The sequence below is a fragment of the Marmota flaviventris genome, chromosome 3, assembly GCF_047511675.1.
Source record: "Marmota flaviventris isolate mMarFla1 chromosome 3, mMarFla1.hap1, whole genome shotgun sequence".
Classification (NCBI taxonomy): Eukaryota; Metazoa; Chordata; class Mammalia; order Rodentia; family Sciuridae; genus Marmota; species Marmota flaviventris.
The window spans coordinates 120,735,156-120,747,756 of NC_092500.1; the positions used below are offsets into that span (position 1 = coordinate 120,735,156).

The 12,601-nt window shown below is 41.3% G+C and overlaps 1 pseudogene; it reads left to right on the forward strand.

Moving 5' to 3' along the window:
* Nucleotides 1–4,465: 4,465 nt before the first annotated feature.
* Nucleotides 4,466–5,857, forward strand: LOC114082604 (chorion-specific transcription factor GCMa pseudogene; annotated as a pseudogene).
* The last annotated feature ends 6,744 nt before the right edge of the window (nucleotides 5,858–12,601 follow it).

Genomic DNA, 12,601 nt, shown 5'->3' on the forward strand with positions numbered 1-12,601 from the left:
ATGTGCTGATTTTAAATCTCCAGACGAATTGGCATTCAGCAAAGAGCATAGAGCACAACTAAAACCTGCCTCCAGGAATTCTGCCTATGGGATTATTTCTCTCACTCCAGCAATCCAGAGGGTGGAGCCTCACTCTCCAGAAGACCCCACCTTAAACTGATGAGGAAAGAAGCTGAGAATATTTTGAACTCCAATGGAAAGAATTTTTTTAACTTTTCATCAAGATCTTTTTTTTTTTAATTCTTTTTCTCTGTTTAGTTGTGACCTTGATGGTACAAGAACATTGATACATTTTCATATTTGTTTTTGTTCTCAATTCTAGCATTTTTGAAGTGATTTATTTTTCATGGATTAGTTTTTTGTGAACTAGGATGTTTGATTACTGCATTTTAGTTTTGTTTTATATTCTTTTATTTTTATTTTTAATTTTTAGAAAAATTTTACTTTATTTTCTCCTACCTATTTCCCTTGATTCTCTCTTTTCTTCTGCTAACAGCCAATCTCTATTGTTCTCCCTTACACTCTTTCTTTAATCTCTTACTTCTGTCTTCTCTCCTCCTCCCTCATAATCTTCACATCCTATATCACTACTATTCTCTCCCTGTCCACCATTTGAAATTGTAAACCCTTTTGCAAACTTGCTATTTTGGGCAATAACTGATTATATAATTTCTGTTTATTGTGACAATTCTGTTTATTGTGACAATTATAGATGTCATAGTAGAAACTACTTGGTTTAATGCTTATACTGCTTGCTTTGGTTGTTATTATTTGTCTCCCCCTAAACAGGGAGGTATTGGAAAACTTTCAGGGACACTATAAGTCCACAGGATAGAAATTCAACTGCCTCAGATCCATACTGTTAGATGAGTAGACACACAAACAACATGAAAAAAGCAAGGAAACAAATTGCCCCAAGCAAATCAAGATACTTCAATAACAGAATCCCTCAATGCCATGGTGGAAGAAAGGTCAGAGAAGGAGTTTAGAATGTACATAGTTAAACTGATCTGTGAAGTAAAGGATGGGATAAGGAATGAAATCAGAGAGAAAATACAGTAAATAAAAGATCACTTCAATAAACAGACAGAAATTCTGAAGAAAAAAAAGCAAAATCCTCAAAATGAAGGAACAATAAACCAAATTAAAAATTCAATAGAAAGCTTCACCAGCAGACTAGACCATTAGGAAGACAAAAACCTCAGGCAATGAAGACAAAATACATAATTTTGAAAATAGAGTTGACCACAGAGAGAATATGTTAAGAAACCATGAACAGAACCTCCAAGAATTATGAAATGCATGGAAAGCCCAAATTTAAGATTTATCAGGACAGATGACAGAGGGAGATACAAACCAAAGGAATGCATCTTTTCAATGAAATAATATCAGAAAATTTTCCCAAAATAAAGAATGAAATGTAAAATCAAATACAAGAGGCTTACAGAACCCCAAATGTACAAAATTATAACAGACCCACATGAAGGCACATTATAATAAAAATGCCTAGCATACAGAATGAGGATAGAATTTTAAAGACAGTGAGAGAAAAATAAATATAAGGGGGAAACCAATTCAGATCTCAGCTGATCTTTCAACCCAGATGCTCAAAGGTAGAAAGTCCTGGAATAACATACACCATGCTCTGAAAGAAAATAGATGCCACAAAGAATCCTATAGCCAGAAAAATTAAGCTTCATACTTGAAGATTAAATAAAAACTTCCATGAAAAACAAAAGTTAAAGGAATTTGCAACTAGAAAGTCTGTACTATAGAATATTCTCAACAAAATACTCCATGAAGATTAAATGAAAAAAAAAAAAAAAAAAGAAAACCAGCTAAGGGAGGAACTACACTAAAAGAATAGTCAATCAAAAGAGAAACTAATGCAAATTAAAAACCAAAAATAAACCAAATATCAGGAATACAAATCATAACTTAATAATAATGTTGAACATTAATAGCCTAAACTCATCAATCAAAAGTCAGACTGGCAGTTGAATTCAAAAACAAGACCCCACAATATGCTGTCTCCGAGACTCACCCCATAGGCAAAGATGTCCACAGACTGAAGGTAATAGAATGGGAAAAAAAAAATATGACTCACATGGATCACATAAACAAGCAGAGGTTTCTATCCTCATATGACATAAAGTGGACATTAAGCCAAAGTTAGTCAGAAGGGACAAAGAAGGACAATTCATACTGCTTAAGGGAATTATACATCAACAAGACATAACAATCATAAATATTTATGCCCCAAGAAATGGAGCATCTACATACATCAAACAAACCCTTCTCAATTTCAAGAACCAAATAGAACACAACACAATATTTTATTGGGTGACTTTAACACACACTTCTCACTACTGAATGGAACCTCCAAGCAAAAACTAAAAAAAGAAACTATGGAACTAAATAATACAATAAATAATTTAGACTTAATAGACATATATAGAATATTTCATCCATCAATGAGTGAATACACTTTCTTCTCAGAAGCACATGGATACCTCTCTAAAATAGACCATATCTTATGTTGCAAAGCAATTCTTAGCACATACAAAAATTAGAGATAATGCCATTTCAGACCATAATGGAATGAAATTAGAAATCAATGATAAAAAAAACTTGGAATGGAACTACCATTTGACCCAGTCATCTTATTCCTAGGTCTATACCCAAAGGACTTAAAATCAACATACTACAGTGACACAGCCACATCAATGTTTATAGCAGCTCTATTCACAATAGCTAAACTATGGGAACAACTTATGTCCTCTTTAACAGATGAATGGATAAAGAAATTGTGGTATATATAAACAATGGAATATTTCTCAGCCTTAAAGAAGAATGAGCCAGGCACATTGTTGCACACTTGTAATCCCAGCAGCTCGAGAGGCTTAGGCAGGAGGATTGTGAGTTCAAAGCCAGCCTCAGCAAAAAAGAGATGCTAAGCAACTCAGTGAGACCCTGTCTTTAAATAAAATACAAAATAAGGCTGGGGATGTGGCTCAGTGGTCGAGGTCAAATGCCCCTGAGTTTGATCCCCAGTACCCACCCCCCCCCAAAAAAAAAAGAAGGATGAAATTATGGCATTTGCCCCAGTAAATGGATGGAACTAGAGAATATTATGCTAAGCAAAATAAACCAATCACAAAGAACCAAATGTTTTCTCTGATATGTGAATGTAATTCACAATACAAGGGTGGGGCTAGGCAAGAATAGAAGTACTTTCGACTAGACAGAGGGGAGTGAAAGGGGAGGTGGCATAGGGGTAGGCATCATAGTAGAATGAATCAGACATATTACCCTATGTGCATATGTGATTACATGACCTGTGTAATGCTACATCATGTACAAAAAGAAGAGAGAGAAGTTATATTTCATTTATGTATGATGTGTCACAATGCAGTCTACTATCATGTATAACTAATTAGAACAAATTCAAAAAATTAAAAAGGAAAGACCCAACAATAAAATAAAAAGTAGAAACTACTCTAATACCTTGAGACTAAATAATACACTATTGAAAGATAAATGGATTGTAGAAGAAATCAGGGATGAAATAAAAAGTACTTAGAGGCAAATCAGAATACAACATATCAAAATCTCTTGGACACTATGAAGGCAGTGCTTAGATAAAAGTTCTTGCATTGACTTAATTCATTAAAAGAATAGAAAGTCAATGCATAGATTGTTGGGCCTCCTCCCATAGCTCTCCGACACCATTCTGCTGCTCCAGAATGAAGGCCTATTCATCACACTGCACCAAGCCTTCGGCAATTTGGGCAAATGAAGAGGAGACAGGGTCTCACTAAATTGCTGAGGCTGGTAGTCCTCCTACCTCAACCTGCTGAGTCACTGGGATTACAGAGCCTAGTGGACCACCTGGACCATAGCAGATGAACTGAACTTACACAGCTGGTACTGAGGCAACACTCAAGGAAGAACTGCACTGAGGACATCTTGAGAAGAAAGATTTGCTGGATAAATGATAAGAGAATGAAGATCTACAGTGATTGAATCTGTTTGGGCTTACCCTATGAAACAAGAAGGAAGACATCTGTACTTCTTCACAAGGTTCTTCTCAATGTCCATTTCAGTTACAAGGTCCTCAACATAAAGAAGGGGAAAGTTCAGAAGCACACCATAGAATATTCATTACATTGTTGGCTGCTGAGAAGAAACAGGCTGCTTTTACCTATCCTGAGCTGAGAGCACCTAGATTTTGATTGGATTGTTGCCAGAGCTCATTAGCATAGTGTACCCTGACCTGGAATAGGGAACAGGAAAATGACCAGAACTTACTGGGACCTGAACGGGAGATGAGTTCTTGACAATACATCTGGATAAGAAGTTAGAAGGCTGATTCACCTATATCAAAAACCTTTGAGAGCAAATTCTCAAGTTCAAATTGAAGGAAATTGAGTAGAGGAAAACGTGTGGGTGACCTGACTTTATCATGGAACCTGAAGACTTTGATTCTGAAGACAAAGAGGTATTAAACTGGGACATTAATGACATGAAACTGCCACAGAATGTGAAAAAGACTGACTGGTTCCAAGAGTGGCCAGATTCCTATGTGAAGCACATCTACAGCTCAGAAGACAGGAATGCACAGTGGCACCTGAGCAGCTGGGCCATGCGCAACACTAACAACCACAACTCTCGCATCCTCAAGAAGTCCTGTCTGGGTGTGGTGGTGTGCGGCCACAACTGCTCTACCAAGGAGGGGCGCAAGGTCTACCTGAGACCTACGATCTGTGACAAAGCCCGGCAGAAGCAGCAGAAGAAAAGTTGTCCCAACTGTAATGGGCCTTTGAAGCTGATTCCTTGCCGAGGCCATGGGGGCTTCCCCGTCACCAACTTCTGGAGACACGATGGACACTTCATATTCTTCCAGTCAAAGGGAGAGCATGATCATCCAAAGCCAGAAACCAAGTTAGAAGCTGAGGCAAGAAGAGCAATGAAGAAAGTGCATGGGGCACCTGCCTCTGTCTCCCTAAAGCTGAAGGGGAACCCAGGATCCAAGTCTCTTCCAGGTGAAACACAAAGTCAGGGAAGTTTACCTTTAACTTGGTCATTCCAGGAAGGTGTCCAATTGCCTGGCAGTTACAGTGGACATTTAATAGCTAACACTCCCCAGCCGAATTCACTGAATGATTGCTTATCCTTCTCCAAGAGTTATGGTTCAGGGGGAACCACTGATCTGGCAGACCCGACTTCCACCTTAGACCCCACTAAGCTGTATGAAAAATGCAGATTTTCCAGTAATAGGATCTACAATAGTGGAGACCTGTTTCAGCCTTCTGCCTCTGGAGTCTACTCAGATTATGACAATCTGCAAGCATGGAATAAAAACACTGCTTTGGGGAGAAGCCCTCTCAATGACAACTATTGTCCCAATTATCCTTTTCCTCTGACCAGCTGGCCTTGTGACTTCTTTCCTTCCCAGAATTCTTTGGAGAACTTTCCCCAGCAGATTCCCCTGGAACCACCTGCTGCCAAAACTAGCTGCCACCCATATGGCCAAATCCAGGGGGCGAGCTTTATGAAGAGAAAGTGCCTGTGGATTTCAACAGCTACGGTCCTTCTCTCGCTTACCATCCACCACAGGAAGACCCCTTTCTGTTCACCTACACCCCCCATCCTCACCAGCAATGCTCCCTGCCAGGCAAGAGCATCAAGTGGGATTTTGAGGAAGAAATGACATATATGGGTTTGGATCATTGCAACAATGAAATGCTTCTAAACCTTTGTCCTTTAAGATGACTTAAATTTTTCGACAATCCCTTCCCTCCTGCAAAAAAAAGAAAACCCCCCCCCCAAAAAACAAAAACAAAACAAACAAACAAAAAAAACTACTTTGAGAAATGGCTGGAAGAATTTCCTTAGGAAGCAGCTTTTAAAACATAACTACAGATAAATGGGAATCACAACAAGTGGTAGGCAAAACATTTTTCATGCAAATAATCTTTTTGCCTCCTCCACCCTAATGCTTCCATCCTCAGTAAGGACTAGAAACTTACCCAGCCTGCTGTGTGAAATGCCCTCTGATCTCCCCACCCCACACTCATTGTTTGGGGCTTTTAGCACCTCTGCTACCTATTGGGTTTCATTGTCACAGACACATATCAAATGGAGCAAAGATGTGAAGAGTCCACCTGCTTAGGATCTCCTCCATGCCTTCTTTTTCATAACAAAAAATGACAGAACCCAGAAACAGGGTAGAAAGAGCTGCAGAAGTATATAAAGATAAATAGTCTAGAATTGATATATTTAATACTTTGTTTAGTAATCAAACTCATTTATAAAATATATATTTTCTAGTTGATTTCTAAGACTTGTCAAGACAAGAAGCATGAACTAACTCCATAAAGGACAGCAAAACTAAATGGACACATGAAGAGAATTCCAGTGTTCTCCTACATTACTCACGTCCTTCTCCCTCCTCCTCGCTGACTACACCTTTTAAAGGGATTCGATTCTGTCCTATTTATGTTTATTCTTTATGGCACCTAGCTCAGTGCCAAGTTCATAATATGTAAGAACTGTTTGCTTAGAAAAGTATCTTTGGGGACTGGGCATGTTGCTCAATGCTGAGGTGTATTTAGAACGCACAAGTCCTTGGGTTCAATCCTCAGCACCGAAGAATAAGAAAGAAAAGTCTGTACAATTAACATGGTCATGATTAGCTAGCCATATTTGAATGCCAGTTCCTCCTCTTTGCTGAAGTGTGTTAATGCAAACAAATAAGTATTTTTTAAAAATAGATGATTTTTTTTATTTGTAACAAACGCACATGATATAAAATTAAAAAGTAAAAAAGAAAAAAAAAGAAAGTCAATGCATAAATGACCTAACATTACATCTCAAAGCCCTAGAAAAAGAAGAACAAATCAATACCAAAAACAGGAAATAATTAAAATCAGAATTGAAATCAAATGAAATTGAAACAAAAGAAACAATTCAAAAAATTGACAAAACAAAAAGTTGGTTCTTTGAAAAAATATATAAAATTGATAAACCCTTAGCAATTCTAACAAAGGGAAAGAGAGAGAAAACTCAAATTACTAAAATTCATGATGAAAAATGATATATCACAATGGACACTATTGAAATACAGATGATAACCAGAAACTATTTTGAAAATTTATACTCCAATAAAATATAAAATCTTAAAGACATCAAGAAATTTCTTGAGACATATGACCTACCAAAATTGAATCAGAAGAACATAGAAAATTTAAACACATCAATTTCAAGCAATGAAATAGAATATGGCATCAAAAGCCTACCAACCAAGAAAAGCCCAGGACAAGATGGATTCTCAACCAAGTTCTACCAGACCTTCAAAGAAGAATTAATGCCAATGCTTCTCAAATTATTCCATGAAATAAAAAAGGAGGGAATCCTTCCAAACTCATTCTATGAAGCTAGTGTCATATATATGGTGGTGTTGTGGCTCAGAGGTAGAATGCTTGCCTAGCATGTGTGAGGCACCAGGTTCAATTCTCAGCACTGCATATAAATAAATAAATTAAATAAAGGTTGATCAACATCTCAAAAAAATTTTTTAAATGCTTGCAAATTGCATATGAAAACATTAAAAAATAGTTATCTGTGATCAAGTGGGTTTCATTCCAAGGATGCAAGTTTAGTTCAACATTTGGAAATCAATAAACATAATTTATCACATCAATAGACAAGAATCAAGCTGGGTGTGATGGCAAACACCTTTAATCCCAGAAGCTTGGGAGGCTGAGGCGGGAGGATCACAAGTTCAAAGCCAGCCTCCGCAACAGCAAAGCGCTAAGCAACTCAGTGAGACCCTGTCTCTGAATAAAATACAAAATAGGGCTGGGGATATGACTCAGCGGTCAGGTTCCCCTGAGTTCAATCCCCAGTATCAAAAAAATATATATATATGATTATCTCAATAGATGCAGAAAAAGAATTTGACAAAACACAGAATCCAATCATGTTCAAAAAACTATCTATGCTAACCCAAGGCCAACATCATTCTAAATGGAGAAAAATTGAAAGCATTCCCTCTAAAAACTGGAACAAGACAGGAATCCCTCTTTCACCACTTTTATTGTCCTGGAATAATCCTGGAAACTCTAGCCAGAGGAATTAAACAGAAGTAAGAAATTAAAGGGATACAGTAAGGAAAGAAGAACTCAAACTATTCCCATTTGCTGGTGCATGATTATATACTTAGAAGACCCAAAAGTTCACAAGAAAACTTCTAGAACTCATAAATGAATTCAGCAAAGTAGTAGGATATAAAATTAACACCTATAAATCAATTGCCTTCCTACATCAATGATGAATCAACTGAAAGAGAAATTAGGAAAACTATCCCATTCACAAAAGCCTCAAAAAATACAATATTTGGGAATCAATCTAACTAAAGAAGTGAAAGAACTCTACAATGAAAACTACAGAACAGTAAATGGGGTAGAGAGAGAAGATGGGAGGGGAGGGGAGGGGGGATAGTAGGGGATAGGAAAGGTAGCAGAATACAACAGTTACTAATATGGCATTATGTAAAAATGTGGATGTGTAACCGATGTGATTCTGCAATCTGTATTTGGGGTAAAAATGGGAGTTCATAACCCACTTGAATCTAATGTATGAAATATGATATGTCAAGAGCTTTGTAATGTTTTGAACAACCAATTAAAAAAAAAGAAAGAAATTGAAGAAGACCTTAAAAGACAGAAACATCTCCCATGCTCTTGGATAGGCAGAATTAACATTGTCAAAATGGCCATACTATAAAAGTGTTATACAGATTTTTTTCTGAGAGAGAGAGAGAGAGAGAGAGAGAGAGAGAGAGAGAGAGAGAGAGAATTTTATTTATTTTTTAGTTTTTTTGGCGGACACAACATCTTTGTTTGTATGTGGTGCTGAGGATCGAACCCGGCTGCACGCATGTCAGGGGAGCACGCTACCGCTTGAGCCACATCCCCAGCCCATTTTATACAGATTTAATGCCATTCTCATAAAATCTCAATGACATTCTTCATGGAAATAGAAAAGGCAATTATAAAATTTATTTGGTAAAATAAGAAACCAAGAATACTCATAGCAATCCTTAGCAAAAAAAAAAAAAAAAAAAAAAAAAAAAAAAGTGAAGCAGTAAGCATCCTAATACCATATCTTAAATTACTACAGAGTTACTGGAACAAAAGCAGCATGATATTGGCACCAAAGCAGATATGTAGACCAATGGTACAGAATAGAAGACGCAGCCACAAACGTACATAAATACAGTCATCTTGTACTAGACAAAGGCACCAAAAACATACATTGGAGAAAAGATAGCCTCTTCAACAAATGGTGCTGGGAAAACTGGAAATCCATATGTAGCAAAACGGAATTAAACCCCTATCTCTCACCATGTATAAAAATCAACTACAAGTGGATCAAGGACTTAGGCAGTAGAACAGAGACCCTATACCTACTAGAAGAAAAAGTGGCCCAAATCTCTACCATGTTGGCTTAGGAACCAAATTCTTTAACATGACATCAAAAGTGCAAGAAGTAAAATCAAGAATCAATAAATGGGGGAAGGAAGATGGCGGCGAGGGGAGTGCATTGTCCCCGTGTGCTGCTTCACTGTGTGGGAGTATGACAAGTCAGGACGGCTAAAGGATATCTTGTTAGGAATTTCCAGCAATATTGGGGTGCTCCGGAACCTGGAGGAAGGATTTCCATCGCACGAGGATCAGCTACGGGGACTCAAACGCGAGAGGTTTGTCGCACGGAGGGTAACACTGCTTATTCAGCAAATCGCCCCGCGGCTAGAATCTGCAGCGTGCGCTGGGATAGAGACGCAGGGTTACAGCGCTGCAGTTTCTGCCAGCCGCGCAAGCACCGTACTCAGGGCTGAATTCTGGGTTCGAGACGGGGGAAGGAAGCGGTCCATCTCGGTTCTCCACACCGGTCAGACCACAGAGGAGGCCAGCAGCCACCATGTTGGTAAACTGACGTCACCACCCCTGTATTCGACTGACTGCAGCTCATTCAGCCATAGAACAGGTAATTTCAGGCTGCAATTCGCCTGCGGCTTGCAGACAGATTGCTAGGGCTCAGCGCCTGGGTGCTTCTTAGAACCTGATCTTATCGGAGTGAATACCGAGCGCGGGGCGGCCGCCCTGGCCCAGGGCTGCGGAGCCTGCGGAGGCTGCTTCTTGGACCCTGCTCCTACCAGGGCATACAACAAGCACTAAGCAGCCGAATTACGGCTCCCGGAACTGAGCCCGCGGGGACTGCTTCTTGGAGCTTACATTTATAGGAGCTTACACCGAGCACGGAGCGGCCGAGTTCCGGCTCCCGGAACTTCCCTGGCCCGGGGCTAGGAGCCCGCGGAAACTGCTTCTCGGTCCGGGTCCTGCTGAGGGCCGGTCAGGACTCACCCGGTGCTTTGGTTGCCTGGCAAGGGGAACGAAATGCTGCCATTCGCATAGGATACCAACATGGCAGAGATCTGATGTCTGCAGAAAGCGGCGGAGGAGGGAACTTCATCAATACCAGTGGTGACATAAGCAGTTGGTCTCCTGGTGGGGGGGTGAGGCACAGTCACCCGAGTCTCCTCAATTTGTCGTCAAGCCAGAGGGAAGGAGCCGGGCCGCCGCCAGCGCCCGGAGCAGGCCCAGCGGCTCGCCAGCGTGGTGACCGCGTGACCCCAATTGGAGAGGGGGCGGAGCGGAGCCGCCACCCTCAACCGCAAGGTGGGCAGACCCGCGACCCAGTGGTACATGGGCGTGGTAGGAGGGGCAGGGCAGAGCCGTGGTTCGCACTGTGACGAAAGAGCGTGCAAGGTAAACAGACCTGTGACAGCCTGGCGGGTCAGGCCCAGTGGCCTGCCAGTGTGGTACACACGTCACCCCAACTGGAGTAGGGGCAGAGCAGATCCTTCTCCCACGCCCGGATCAGGCCCTGCCGGTGTGGTGGTCACGTGACCCCAATTGGAGTGGGGGCGGAGCGGAACCGCCACCCGTGCCCGCAGGGTGAGCAGACCAGTGATCAACCTGCAGATCAGGCCCAGGGGTCCGCAGGCGGGGTAGGAGGGGCAGGGCAGATCCGCCGCCCGCGCCTCCAAGGTAGGCAGACCTACAACAGACCGGCGGATCAGGCCCAAGAGCCTGCCGGCGTGGTACAAACACCACCCTAATTGGAGTAGTGGCAGAGCAGAGTCGCCGCCCGTGCCAGGAACAGGCCCAGTGTCCTGCAGGCGGGGTAGTCACGACACCCCAATTGGAGTAGGGGCAGAGCAGAGCCTCCACCCGTGCCCGAAAGGTGGGCAGATCTGCGACCGACCAGCGGGACAGGCCCAGTGGCCTGCCGGTACGACAGACACGTCACCCCATTTGCAGTAGGGGCAGAGTAGAGCCGCCGCCCGCGCCTGCAGGGTAGGCAAACCTGCAACCGACCGGCGGATCAGGCCCGGTGGCCTGCCGGCGTGGTACACTCGTCACCCCAATTGGAGTAGGGGCAGAACAGAGCCGCCGCCAGCTCCCAGAACAGGCCCAGTGACCTGCCGGCGTGGTAGCCACGACACCCCAATTGGAATAAGGAGAGAGCAGAGCCGCCGCCCGCACCTGCAGGAAAGATACGCAAGCAGTATGAAAAGACAAGGAAAGAAAGGACCACAAGCAATGCAGGTCAACGCAACTTTAGAAGAGGTAACAGCTGCAGCAGATGGAATGTCAGATAAAGAATTCAGGATATACATGCTTCAGATGATCTGGAGTATCAAGGAAGACATTAAACAGCAAAATCAGACAATGAAAGATCACTTCGACAACGAATTACGCAAACAAATCCAGGAAGCAAAGGATCAACTATACAGGGAGATAGAGGTTATAAAAAACAAACAAACAGAAATCCTAGAAATGCAGGAAGCAATAAACCAACTTAAAAACTCAATGGAGAATACTACCAGCAGAGTAGAACACTTAGAAGACAGAACATCAGACAATGAAGACAAAGTATTTCAACTTGAAAAGAACATAGACAGCTCAGCAAGACTGTTAAGAAACCATGAGCAGAACATCCAAGAAATATGGGATAACATTAAGAGACCAAACTTAAGAGTCATTGGGATACAGGAAGGTACAGAGCTCCAAACCAAAGGAATGAGAAGTCTATTCAATGAAATAATACAAGAAAACTTCCCAGACTTGAAGAATGAGACAGAATCCCAAATCCTAGAAGCCTACAGGACGCCGAATGTGCAAAATCATAAGAGATCCACACCTAGACACATTATAATGAAGATGCCCAACATACAGAATAAGGAGAGAATTTTAAAAGCTACAAGAGAAAGGAAGCAGATTACATTTAGGGGTAAGCCAATCAGGATAACAGCTGATCTTTCAACACAGACTCTGAAAGCTAGAAGATCCTGGAATAACATATTTCAAACACTGAAAGAAAATGGGTTCCAACCAAGAATTGTGTATCCAGCGAAATTAAGCTTCAGGATGGAGGATGAAATTAAAACCTTCCACGATAAACAAAAGTTTAAAGAATTCGCAGCTGGAAAACCATCTCTTCAAAACATCCTCGCCAAAGCATTACAGGA